Source organism: Oryzias latipes, chromosome 11, assembly GCF_002234675.1.
Source record: "Oryzias latipes chromosome 11, ASM223467v1".
NCBI lineage: Eukaryota > Metazoa > Chordata > Actinopteri > Beloniformes > Adrianichthyidae > Oryzias > Oryzias latipes.
The window spans coordinates 3966339-3979972 of NC_019869.2; the positions used below are offsets into that span (position 1 = coordinate 3966339).

The 13634-nt window shown below is 39.0% G+C and overlaps 1 protein-coding gene across 2 annotated transcripts in view; it reads right to left on the reverse strand.

Annotated features, from left to right (window-relative positions):
* Positions 1–13634, reverse strand: part of LOC101160329 (semaphorin-6D) — a 171492-nt gene that overhangs the window by 68450 nt on the left and 89408 nt on the right. For both annotated transcript variants that reach the window (XM_020706938.2, XM_011480925.3), the window contains exon 3: positions 7530–7623. The gene's annotated coding sequence lies outside the window, so the exon portion shown is untranslated. The remainder of the gene's footprint in view (positions 1–7529; positions 7624–13634) is intronic.

The window sequence follows — 13634 nt, forward strand, 5'->3', positions numbered from 1 at the left end:
TCACGTCATGCCTTAAGCTTTATTTAAATGTATTAAATCTACAACAACAAATTAAACATTTTTATAAATCATAGAAAATACAAAAAAGGATTTGTATTTTATTTTTTTTCAATTGAACTAGTCTCCAACTATGAATCTCCTCTGTGAGCCAATTCCATGGAGGTCACGGCGCTGTCCATGGTGCTGACACTGACAGACTGCAGCACACAGCAGGGCTGACCCGGCATAAAGCTCAGGTTAATTTATAATAAATATGAGAGGAAGATAACAGCAGAAAGGTGAGCTCATATTAGGCCACTTTAGTTAATGGAGACCTTGTTAATGTCATATATATTTAGTCAGTCTAGCTCCTTTTGGTTTGCGGAAGTGAAAGCGCTCTTTTCTTTTTTTCTCTTTTTGCAAGATTCAGAATACTAATTTAGCCTTGTGGGCTGTAGCTGAAGAAAGAGTTTCATACAATTCTGGTACTTTTCTCTTTATGACCAAAAAAGGCTTAAATAAAGTCAATGTATTTTGAAGGATATCTAATTTTTTAATTTTGTAAAATATCAAAAACATCTCTAAATTATAACAAAGAAATCTAGAAGGATTGAACAACACAGTTTCCTCATGACTCTACAGATGTTTTTTTCAGATGGAAAGGGTTCATTTCTTCAGTTTTTTAGACATATATTTAGTCTGGCATTGAATAAAAAGGTTTTGGCTCAAATACAGTGTGACGAGAAAGACAATCATTTGGGAATTTTTATGTCACATCCGTTTTTTCTCATCTACTCTAAGATGAAGCCTAACCCTAAGACATTTCAAAGTAAGGTAACATTGACCGAGACGCTTCATGGCTAACAGGGAGATGAGCGTACAAAAGAGCTGTGATGGAAACTTATTTTAACCAAAAACTTTGGCTAATTTGTTACTTTTGCTTTAATCCACACAGCAATCGAAGATTGTAACCATCTCTGCAGATGCTCCTCATGTAATTTCAGAAGAGATTAGAATTATGACAAAGATCAGGTCTTTAGAGTCCTGGACACTTGGAAATCTATCTTCCATACATCTTCTGTGTTGTCTTGTGTGTTTTTTATTCTTCATATAAGATGTTTGATATACATCTGGCTCTTCCTTTTCTTTATCCTTTCCTTTTTCGTTGTTAAAAAAACATATATCATAATATAATCATAATATATCTTATTTTAATATGTATTTTTTAATGCAAAATCCTAAAACAGTCTTCACAGTTATCAATTTAAGGCAAATTATTTTTTTAAGAGGATTTGAAAAAAATTTAAATAAAAAAAAAGAAATCATGTTGAAATGATTACATATAAAAAAGAAAATCAAGAACCAAAAAAAAGGGGGGATCAATTATAACGGGTTAAATGTAGGAAACTACAGAAAAACCACAAGAAAGCACATTTATAACAGTAAATGTTTTATGGTTTAGTATAAAAACCCATATTTTCCAGGTCATTCCTTTAACATTTGTGTTTCTTTACTCTTGTTTGCTCGCCTCTTCTCGTCTAACCACCAACTCTCTGATCTTCTTTGTGCAGGAACTCATCATTTTTATGAACAGCATCTGCTTCAGTTCAGATCGCTGAAAGAAAAACTTCTGTGGCCGTTTTGTGTTTGCGTGTCAGATCAACAGCGGTTCACCTGCGCGGCTCGCTGGTGTCAGATTAACTGTTGTCAGTGTGACTTAGAGATTTTAATGAGATTGGAGTCAGACAGGTCACAGAAGCTGCAGCAGAGAGGATTATTATAAAGGCTGATAAGTGGTAATGAAATTATGCTCTGCAGTGGGAGGGCAAATGTACTAATTTAGTCATTTATAGAGAGGAAGGTGGGCAGCGGGTTGCACAGAAGCTTCATTCTTAACACTGATAAAAACAGAGACATAAAGCATAAAAACTACGTTCATTTTGGCGATATTTGTAATGTCTTTTAGCTTTGAATTAACTTCTTCTTTACAGTAGTAAGTTAAGACGTATCTCTTAATTTAATAGTTACATTAGTCAGCAGCAGATCACCGTAAGGTGTTCTCTGACTGACTTTAGACTCAGAGCTGCAGAGGATCAGGAAAAATGGTTTCTGTCTGCCTTGGATGTTTTCATTTTTCCACATCCAAACACAGATTCTGGCTTGGTGGGCTCAGCAGGAGCCTCAGTCTGTGAAGGAAAGTGTGCCATCAGACGACTGTGACTTTAAATAAGCTGCTGTGTGTGCGCGCGCGTGTGTGTGTGTGTGCGTGCGTGCATGCGTGTGTGTGTGTGTGTGTGTCGGCCTTGAATGAGCGCTCCAAGTGCCAGACTGAGAAAGTGGAATCAGTTTTCATCCTGACAGGCAATACAGCAGCTTTTCCCATTGTGTGCATGTGTGTGTTTGTGTGTGTCAGGCTGAAGGACAAATTTGGACAAAAACACTTTAAAGGGGCTAAAGCGACTCAGAGACCACCTAAAAGGAGGGGAACTGAGACACCCAGAAGGGGGCGAAACGGGAGATGGAAAAAAATAGACTTGTAAGCTTTTTTTTTTTTTCCTCAGGCTCCTCGCTGTTTTCCTTGAGTGTTTATTATATTAATGACGACATTTCGGGATGAATGCAAAACGGATCTGAGCTGTAATCAATCTGAAAGGCTCAGATTTGGGAGGCAGAGCAACACAAGTTTAAGCTCTGTGAAATTCTGATTTCATGCAGCTCGCTGTCGGGCCTTTCTGTTTCCCCCCCGTTCGCCACAGACTGCGAGAATGCTCGCCAAGCATTTTCTGGCCTCAGTACAGATCTGCCTTCGCTTCTTAAGAAAAAAGATATATTTTTGTTATCTGGAAAAAGCTGGATCCTGCTTTAAAGTATGATGTCTAAAAGGAAATGTCAACAGTTTGCTTGAGTTGAGAAAGTCGCACATATGACGTTGTCTAAAATATTAATAGTATTTCATATCTGAAGGAGGCTTTCGATCTTTACCTGGACTGTTTTTCAAACGTATAACCCTGAGCGCGTCAGCAACCCGCCGTCCCTGTGAGTCTTCCCTCCAAAACGGCGACACAACCGAGTCTAAATGAATGAATTAGAAACGGCCCAAATGGAAACTTTTGCTCTGTGCATGCAGACCCACAAAATGACATGCAAACACTTTCAAAGATCTTTCTAAAAGAAAATAAAAATACGATAGGTGTGATGTTGGACAATCAGCGTGGATGATCCTTAAAACTACAGGAACTCAAAGGGGTTCATCTTCTACAAGAAAACTGTGTTCTTTAAAGCCTGTTCTGGAAATGTTCCCAGCAGAACGTTGGTTTGTCATCATGTCAATAATACACACCTGTACTTACAGTGAGAAAAGCAAAAACAAACAAATCAAGTGGAAAAGGCAGCAACAAGGTCTACAGACTGAAAAACAACCCAAAATTTAAAAAATAAAAAACTTGTGACAATATTGAAATCAAAAAACTGATAATGGCTAAAAATCAACTAAAGTAAATAGAAAACAAAAAGAGGGAAAAAACATTTTCAAAGATTTGCTTATTTGATTTTCTATTTTACTGTTACTAAAGTACATTTTTAAAATATATTCCAATAGTAACTGAAGTCCAGTGCCTTAATCACCTTTTTTTTTCATATAAAGCTCTTAACTTACAATGATTGTATATTTTTAAGCATTAATCCAAACCTCAAAGCTCCAATGCAATGAAATTCCTGTGTTTATGTCCTCATGATGGAGGACGTATAACTAAGTTCCACTCTGATCATCTTCTAATCTATTTTCAAAGCGTTCCCAGTGGTCTTTTAATGAACATTATGCCGTTTTTAGGCTAAATAGAAAAGAAAAACTGTTGTTTTCTTCTGCAGAGCAGCAGGAGTTCATCAAAAACAGAGTTGTGGGCAGGACTGTTGGCGCTGAAGTATGCATCCACTGATCCCCTCTCCTTTTCAAGCTATACATCAAGCTTTACTTGACTGTGTTTTGTTTTCTTCCTTGTTATCTTTCCTCCATATACTTATTTATCGCACAAACATAAATGTACAAATACAGCCTTCTGGCTTTCTGATTTGAAAAGCTCTTCTTTGCTTTTACCTGTATGAGACGGCACTGGTTGTAAAGTGGCACTTTAAAACGAAATGTTATGGAAAACAACAACAACATGCCAGTCCAAAGTTTGAGAACTCTTGTCCATTTAAATGTACAAACAAGCCTGTTCATACTTTTGACAGACGAGACGCTGAGAAAAACCAGAAAATCAAAGAGCAAAGTAAGGCTAACGCCTGATCCGTCCATCATGTCACTCAACTCCTCTTTCCTCACAGGTTTTTATAGATCTGAAGTAGATTTAGGAAACCTCCGTCCAACCAAGAACCACACTGCTAAAGACCCCCAGGGTTCTGCTCCCTGAGGCTCTGAACATCCTTTAACCCTCTTTGGTTTGAAAGACAAATGCATTAGATTTGAATAAAACGAGGGTTTGAAGTTTCTGTTATTTTGCTTCAGTTGATTTCGTTTTGGCATTTGTGTTTAGACTTTTAACGTGTCAGATAATAGAAAAAAGTATGCTAATAGGTTTAAGTTATAGTTTACTGTTGTTTCCTTATATAGTTTTTTGGATTTTGTTCATAATGTTCCATTTTTATTGGTTCTACACCAATGTTGTCAAATTTCTCATCAATAGTAAAATGATACAGGATGGAGGCTCACCAAAGTCATAATAGTAAAAATGCCATGTTTTAGTTCATCAGGAGGCTCTTTTTTCACACTGGGTGTGCTTTATTTTGAAAGGAACTCCCATCTTCTGCCGTTAAAAGTAAAATGATTAAACAAAGAAAAACTGCAACTCCGTTATAATTCAAGTATATTTAAAATAAAGTGTATTTTTCTAAACATTGAGGTGAGGCTTTGGTCTGTACGAAACAAATGACTCATTTAGCAACAAAGGTTGCAGACCTCTGACCTCTGACCTAACTTCTCCTGTGATTAACACCTGAGGATTGTGTGCTTCCAAAAAGCTCACAGGCTCACATAAAACGCTAACCGCCTTTTTCTGTGAACGCAGCCGAGTAAACAGCAATTAACAGGAGAGGAACCTGTAAAATGATGTGAGAACAACAGGAGGTCAGCTGGGATATTAGGCGTGAAGTAAAGGAAATAAAGCAGTTCGCATGAAAATGAGAAAAGCTAAATGAAAAAAAGAGAAAAAGACGAGTACATGTGAAAGCAAAGAATGAAAGAGACTAGTAAGAGAACAGAAAGAGTGGATAATGAATAATTGAACAGCACACAGCTGAAAATGTGGAAAGAGAAATAAAGAGCGCAGGATAAAGACGTTGAGGGAAAAAACAGTCAATAAGATTTAAAAAGACAGGAAAGCAACAATAGGAATAACAATAGAACAGATGCGACAATAAAGTGATCCATTCCTCCAGATTCAGCCAGTCTTCCCCATCATTTTAATGCCTCTTTGTCCCACGTTTACAACACGGGTTTCCTGCTATTATGCATTCGTTTGGTTACATGAATGCAGGAGGAAAAGGCAGAAAATAAGAAATAAGACTTCGGTAGACTGAAGCATTATCTACAAAATGAAGAAGAGGGAAAATAATTCTGCAATTCTCCTCAAAGCCAAATATCCATTTAGATGTTTGAAAGGGAAAACCCATCATTCCATGTTTGTGCTGATATATAAATATATATTTTTATCAGCAGACCAGCAGGTTCTATGCCCTTGATTTTGTCATTCAACAAACCCCCATGGAGGATGCAGACTTAAAACATGCAGCTTTAAAGAACAGAATGAAATAAACCCAAGAAAATGCTTTATTTAGACCGATGGAACACATTTACTCATTCAAGTTTTTTTCTACTTTTAAAATCAGTGTGTCTTTTTGTGCTTTTGGTTAGTACTTAATTGAATTAATTAGCTTTGCTTGGCTTTCATAGCTAAAATAATTTCCTTTTTACATGAAAGTTTAAAAATATTCGATATCAATTGGATTAAACCATAAATGAATTTGTTTCAGTATTTTGGCAGTGATAAGTAACTCATTACAAAAGTAATACATTACAGGACTCTTCATACCTTTAGTAACTAGAGCGTTACAGCAGTTACACCATCAAAAATTTAATTTTTCAACCAGTGAGAGCGTAAAGAACCAAAGAAAAAATAACTATCAAAAACCAAATCTTCATCTGCTTGTCAATCCCTTTCAAAGTAGGTCATCACAGTTCTAAGACAGTCATACCATATGCAGTACGGGGTAACTTTTAAATGACAACACAAAAGATTGTGTCACTCACTTAAAAAATAGAAACCAAATAATCACAGAATCTAAATCCTTCTTAGTCAATCAGGGCGTGATGCCTTCACTTCCGTTGGAAAGTGTTTAGGAGGCACCAGAAGTTTGTTTCGTTTCATTCCAAAACCAAATCAAGCTGCTAAAAGTAAAGAGGGGAAGCGCTGAGCTGCAGACACAGTCCAGCAGGGAGGCTTTAGGTCCCAAAATAATCTTTGGTTTGAACCCACAACCTAGCAGGTTGTGCGTTCAGGCGACCACTTCCAGTGAAAAACCCAACGTAGACAGATGTTTCTGGCTTCCTGGTCCAAACCTTTGCCTTCACGCGTAGCCATGCAAGTTTCTACAACCGTTTTCAGGCTCAAAGCGTAGCCACTGAACGCACGCTGCAACTAAAACCTGGTCAGACTTGGATCAATCAGGGACTCACATTTAGTAGAGATGCATCGACGTGCCGACCATTTGAAAACGGAAAATGGAGGAGAAAGGAATAACTGTGGATCGCGTCCGGCTGGAATTTTACATACCAGAATAGAGCTGTGAAAGAAAAAGCCTGGAGTAAGATGTGCCAGATTTGCACCGCTTCGACATTTCACAACGGTAGGTGGCAAACGTGCACTAGTGGGCAGGAGAAAGAGAAAAGAAGCCCCTTCCTGTTTGTCCAGTGTGAACACCTTGGACTAAGAAATGTGCCTTCAAGAGCATTTAACACCTGACGCAGTAAAATGCAAGTCCTTCAAGAAAAGCTTCAACTCATTTCTGACTTTTGACCATAAATTAGGTTAAAAAGGGTTATTTTAAGTTCTACCTTTTGCTAAGGAAATATTTATGACACACAGTTAAAGCAGCCGCTGCGGAATAACGATGAATGAGAAACAGAGCAGACTTCCCCACACAACATTCATGACCATCAGCTGGAATAAAGCTTAGCCAGCAGCAGTTTATTTATAGATTCTGATTATTTTTGGAGCTGCACACCTCAGCTTCTCTCTCTGCCCTTTAAACAGCATGTTTTAGGTTTAAGTCTCATCTTCACTGGAGGGTCACCATCACACAACGCCACGCCAGTCTATGGAAGCACCAACTCATCTTTGTCTGTAAAGAGCTGCAGTCGCTTCATCGGAGTTTTAAGAATGAGCTGCTAAAAAAAAAAAATGGAGAAGAGTGTTTTCGTTTCTTTTTTAATTGTTGAGGTAAAAAGTCTTGAACGTTTAAAAACATATGATGAAACAAAACAATAAAAAACTTACAGGCTGGAAATCTGCATGTTGAAGAAGTGGAGCCTCCTGCTGGTCAGGTGATGTAGAGGTGAAGCAGGGGGTGGGGGTGAACCCCCTCAGTCACCTGTAAACAAAAACATAAAAAAAACACAAGTTCTATTCAGAACATGGAAGTCTTTCTTGATGGAAACTTTTAAACACCAAACTTGATCAAATATTTTCTTGTCTAAATCTGTACCCTGAGTTGCATATTTAAGATGACCTTTGGTTTACCAGCAGTTTTAAGTGAACCCTTTAACTCTAGAGCGTCAGTATTGACATTTTTTCGACTACCGTAACTCTTCAACCGTTTACCATAAAGTTCCAGCAGATTCTGAAGCAGAGACAAGCAGCTATGCGCTGATTTGCAACAATTTACGGTAACGCTGCTTCCTATTACAGTACAGGACTTGCAGGGTATTTAAATGGTATTTATCTGGTACTTTTGTTGCACCTACAGGGTACTTGCTGTGTATTTATGTGGTTCTATACTTGTGTGGTACCTACTTGGTATTTATGCTGTACACACTAGGTTTTTACATAGTACCTACTGGGGATTTTTTGTGTTGCGTTAGTGTTTTTCTTTTTTTTTTGCGTAAATACCACAACAGCAACATTGGGTTATTTCTGTAACCCAATTCTTGAGTTATTCATGTTGGGGTATTCTGTTGGGTGACTTTTTTGGGGGGATTGTAGGAGTTTCATTTGGACCCAATTTTTGTTTTTTGTTTTTTTCTGGGTTAAAGTAACCCTGAAAATGTTTTTAGCCTCAAAGGTTGGGTTAAAAACAGCCCAACCTGGGTTTTTGTTTTAGTGGAGATTTAACTGTGGAACTTGTACCACATAAATACACAGCAAGTACCATGAAAGTACCCAGTAGGTACAACAAAAGTACTATATAAGTACCACTTCAATACCCTGGAAGTACTGAACTGGAAGAGGAAGCGTAACCCACCTTTAGAGTATAGAAGTGTTAAATCTTCACATCGGTGCAAAGCCGATATGAAAAGCTGAAGAGTTATGGAATGCCAAACAGTATTGTGTTCCTTAGATGTTGCCGTCGACATCTTCAGTGTTTGAGGATTGAGTTTCTTGGTTTTTGATTGGCGTTTTGAAAGGCGGAGTTTCAGCTTCCCTTTTGTAGTAAAATTGTGAGCCTTTGTTTTGAAATGTCGCCATGTGAACTCATTAAAATAATTCAATTAATCGTCAACATTTGAGTGGATTTTTTCATGTTTTTAAACTATCTTTGTAGCCTTAATGTCAACAGACATGCCTGTTTTCCCTCAGTTATGTCTGTTGTGATTTATTCATATAAGGTATGTGTTTTTTTTCCATCTATCTTCAAAAATAAACCGCTGGAACCAGGTAATGAGTCGAATGTTTCTGTTTTAAGTAAATCTGATTCCCTTTAGCCTCGCAAACTGTCAGCACAACGCGGGTTTATGTCGGAAGCTGCATTAAAATCCAAACATTTGTAATAAAATTATGGAAACTGTGTTTAAAATGCTCCAACTGAAATGTCATTGAACAATATTTAGAGGGAAAAAAAAAATCACATGGAACACAAAGACAGCAATAGCGTTTGCTGCCGAGTGGAATACTTCATGTTCAGGAGCTAATTGGATTTCTTCACTGTGAGGTTTGGAGAAGGGCTCTCTGGAGGATTCAGATCTGATCTGGTGGCAGAAATCCAGATCTAGGGAAATTAAATCAGCTGACATTTGGCTCGAGTCCAATCCACGCCACAGTTATCTTTGACGGACTACAAACAACTTGGCAGAGTTCCACTCGTTCACATTGGATTGAAATGCAGAAGGGAAGACACAAATAATGACTGAGACGTGTCCCTCATCATCAGAAGGTCTCTCCAACACTAGAAACATGTAGATGAGAGCAAAGCCTTCCCCGGGATGCATGGTAGACTGTCAGAACAACAAGTGAGCGGTTAGCGCCGTTCCCTCCTCCCTCCTCCGTGTCTTGTTATCCCTCCTCCTCTTAATTAAAGAACACCAGCTTGTTAGCGAAGCGGCAGCAGAACTCTTCTGCGTGAGCTAACCTTCCATAACAAGGTTATGAGAGCCTTTAGGACGAGCAGTCGCCAATTAGAGGCAACCTATCTAAAGGAGGTCAAACAGAGGAGGATCATGGGAGAAAAACAGACCAGGAGGCGTGGAGCCACATGTACAACAGAATGAGGAAAGAAGGAAAAAAAAAAAGGGAAACAATCCATCCGTGTCTAAAACTGTGGACTAAACTGAACTGAAAAACTCTCAATCTTTATTCCAACATCTACTGGAAGCAAAGAGAGCAGCTCAGCTGGCTAATCTGAGCAGTCCCGACCTTTTGGTGAGAGGAAGTGGCGAGTAAAGTTTCCAACAAACCCACCCGCTGTTCATCGAGCGGCGAATGGTCTGATAGAGTGACCGATCGGCTTATTCCAGATTTCAATGTGAGACCTTCAAAATAAACATCTAATTAATGATCTACTATTGTCTGGTCACGTTTTATTAAAGTCCCATTCTGAAGAAAACGCGTTCTTGTGGTATTTTCTGATGATGGAGGACATATGGTCAGAAAATTTGCTTCAAATTGAATTTCTGGGCTGTAGGAAAAAGAGCTTCTTTGTGACATAGAAAATAAGGAAATAAGCTGTAAGCCAGCGGGTGACACTTTAAACAAAGGGGTGATGGGAAATGAAGGCAGTCCCGCCCACAACTCAGGGGTGAGTTTCAAATGAACTCCTGCCGCTCTGCAGAATATATGTCCTAAAAAAATAGGTCAAAAGATGATCAGAGTGGGTCTTTAAGGTGATCATTTGAACGTTTACCAAGTTACAAATGATGTTGTTGTGAAGCGGTTACAAAGTTACAAAGACCACTGTTGTTGAGAATTTGGGCCAAAGAAATAAAAGCAAGAAGAAGAAGAAGTTTAATTATGTGAAAAAGGTTGTTTTTTGTTTTTGGTTTTTTTTACTCCCATTGGAGCAGCTTTTAGTCTTGAGCAGTGGTTCCCATCATTGTTTATGTCACAAACAGGTTTTTTGACAAACTTTCCTCACAGAACAGAAAAGTGTACAGAAACTGCTTTATATGAACTCTGAACTTTGAAACATTGTGCCGTTCAAAACGTGCTGCTTTCAGACCGCCACGCCCTACGCTCAGAACATGGCACAGGATCTCCAATCACGTCTGTATCATCCAACATTGAAGCCATTTTATTTAATGTATATAGACTTTTTTTTGTACATATTTTTTAAATCTGTTTTTTTTTATTCTTTTGGCTGCTGTTAATGACTGGAATCCAAAATAAAAATAAATAAAAGAATCATCAAATTAACTTTAAAAGTCCAGAAAAAATGTATTCTTGGGTTTTCTGAGGTTAAAGTTTTCTCTGGTCTAGTTTAGAAAGAGACGAAAGTAACGTAGCATCTGGTTAATCCAGCATCATAACCCCTAAAAAATAAAGCTGCCATAGAAAATCATGGAACAATATATCAACAGAAATTTTACCAAACAGTCCTGTAAATTAAAGTTACTGCTAGGTATTTAAAAAAAGTTTTTTTACCTGCTAATATTCAAGCTTTCATTTATAACTTCATTCAAATGAAAAGTGAACTTTACAATAACATCAGAAAGACTCAGATGTAGTGATATTCTTAGAAGGTAGTCATTGGAAACTGTGGTAAAAATATGTTTAATGGTGTTTTTCACTCACTTTTCCTTCTCTTTGTTGGAGTTTTACTCACCGAACATATGACACCGCTTCACAACAACTCAGATCCGCATCATCCATTTCTCCCACAAACGCACACGGAAGCAAATAGGCTGAGTTAGATTTTCATCTGTTGGTCCTGCACTAATCCCTCATTTGATCTTTTGGGGGTTAATCCTCTGTGAACGTCGGCGTCTGCTGGGCTGTGATGGATTTACTTTCAGCACCAGCACGCTGACATTTACTTAACATCTTTATCTGTCTCTGCCGCCTCCTATTCAGTTTAACCTTCCACCTTTTTCAATTCTACTTTAATTTAACAGCTGTTTTAATCTATACATCCCCACCCACCCCCAAAGCTCTTTGTTTGACCCTCCTCTTTCCAGATGTATACATTTATATAATCTGTACCAATCCCAGATGCCTGAAAGCTTTATTGGCATCACACTGATGCTTTGTGGAGGGGGGAAAGTGACAAATGAAACATTTTAAATAAGCGGGAGCCAAATGGTCTAAAATTGGTTCAAACTTCAGGAGGGCAGCTAGGATTTATGGGTCATGTAACAGCTCTTAAACCACCCACTAACTTCTGCATAATCATTAGTCCCGAACACAGATCTAATACTCTTAAGCAGAAAGGGTTATGCAACGGTTGTATGAAAATTAGAACAAAGGGAGTACAGAAAGTAGCAAACAAGGGCTTTAAAAAGTGGAAAAAGAAAAGATTTAGGTGATAAAAAGAGAGGAAGTTCCAGCTGAGCCTCAGTTCTCCCCTCAAGACCTTAAAACAAAACTCTTAGCTGTGGGAACAGAAGTGTGATAACTCAGACCGCACTCCAGAATTACTTTAACCTCACCAACCATTTTTCTTTTTAGCACTGAAGCAAATCAGACTTGAGGTTTCGTTTTCCGCCCTTTGGTCAGTTTCTGAATTATAAGACGGATGGAAAGTTTGCTTGAGGGAAGAAAAAAAAACGAACAGGGAAGGCAGCATTTTTCTTTCAGCACATTCAGTTTATGGAACAGAAATGAAGGAGTGAAACGCTCCAGGCTTTAGTCACATGCACCTTTACAGGTGTTGGTGGTGCAGGATTTAGGCTGGTCCGGGCCCGTGGAAAGTCGGAGAGAGGAAGAGCTGCATCCTAAAAACTTGCTTTGATCATCTTTGATAAATTTTCAAACCGATCCCAGTGATCTTTTTATCATGAATATGCCCTTGTTTTTACATCAGTCGTTTTCTAGGACATAGTTTCTTCAAAGCAGCAGGAGTTCGTAAAAAATCTGCCTCAGAGTTGTGGGCGGGACTGTTGCCATGGAGCAACCCTGCTCTCCTTCTCCTTTGCTGAGAGCTCTCTGTTTACGCACTCTCCCGCTAGCTTACAGCAGGGAGCGTGTGACCAGCCCAGCATATTATTCACGTCACAACTACAGGCTTTTTCATACTCCATTTTTGTACTCCTGACTCCCAACAATTTGAGTAACGAAATACTAAAAAATGTATAAGTCCTCCATCATCACCAATGTTGAAGGCATCCACTGGAATGACTTCAACACAAAAGTCAAGGTCCTTAAGCAAGCAGGAACAATTAGTACTGAAGTCTTGCTGCTACAGGCACAGCTTCGCGGGGCTTCAACTGGGCGGGGCACATCTCAAGACTACATGACCATCGCCTACCAAAGATTATCTTATATGGTGAGCTCTCCACTGGGCACCGTGACAGTTGTACCATCCCAACTCCAACCAAAAACATACCGTTAACCGTTATGTTAATGTAACTGTTGATTACATTACAGTCTACTGTGCCTTCCAAGTTTCCCCGAGAACCTGCCTGGCAGGGAAGAGACAAAGGCAAAAAGTCTACACCTCAAATCCAAGCCCAGACCGACCGACCCTCAGTAGTTTCTGTGACCGGGGATGCAGAGCTCGTATTGGTCATGGTGAGCCATGAGCGCGCCTGCAATAGTCGTGGACAAACCTCAACCCAACCATGATATGTCCTCCATCATCAGAAAAATGTCACAAGAACAAAAACACCCAAAAATGTTCATGGGAGTGGGTCTTTAAGGGACGTCATGAAAATGGAACCTACCATTGTCGTGGAAGTAACACCAACTTGTGATGTACGTGTGATGAGATGCCCACACGTCAGTCAGAGGCGTGGTCCCTACTGGTCCCTTACTGACTGCCCGCAAATGCCGCACACATAGGGTGTGCAGGTGACAGTAGAGCACCTGTAGGATGTCCACACAAACTACACTCTGACTAATTTCCTCATTTCCAACAGGCTTGTAACGTGAACAACACTAATGGGCCCTTTGTGCAGTGTGCAGAGTTTGGGAGACCAAAGAAATGAAAAATCTCACAGGCACTCATGCGTCCTG